The sequence below is a fragment of the Doryrhamphus excisus genome, linkage group LG1 (genome assembly GCF_037039965.1).
Source record: "Doryrhamphus excisus strain RoL-2023G ecotype Guam linkage group LG1, RoL_Dexc_Guam_v1.1, whole genome shotgun sequence".
In the NCBI taxonomy this organism is placed as follows: Eukaryota; Metazoa; Chordata; class Actinopteri; order Syngnathiformes; family Syngnathidae; genus Doryrhamphus; species Doryrhamphus excisus.
Window position 1 is genome coordinate 13,128,591 of NC_136357.1, and position 547 is coordinate 13,129,137.

The window sequence follows — 547 nt, forward strand, 5'->3', positions numbered from 1 at the left end:
TAAAATTGCAATTGTTTGTTGAAACGCTGGTGTCATCATCTGCATAGCAAACAGAAAGCAAGTATTGCTATTTTCCATATATACAGTAAGTGTTATATTATTATTACTCAAAAATAGCAGGCTCATTCCTACAATCCAGTGCCACTTGTGTTACCATGACATTGCATGCTTAATTTTGTTTTTAAAATTTGAACAATCACACTTTAAATTGTCACTTCTTCATAGTAATAAAGCGGTAACGATATGAAAAAAGAATTAAGAATAATATATCTTACTTTTTTGCAAACTGCCATTTCCACACTCGTTCACTCTCCTACACTTAAAAGTAAAAATGAGTAAAATGAGTAAAAATTAAACGATTTCTACAATTTTTGTTCTGTAATGTTATGTCAATTTTCTGAACTAATTTAATATTAGTAAGTTCTTAATGCTTGTGGTGACTGTACCCCTCCACCCCATCTTTTTTTGACAATTGTTAGCTAGTGGTAGAATGGAGTCTTTTTGGTGACGTCACTGGCGGTGGAGCATCCCTCTCCTCCCCTTTCCT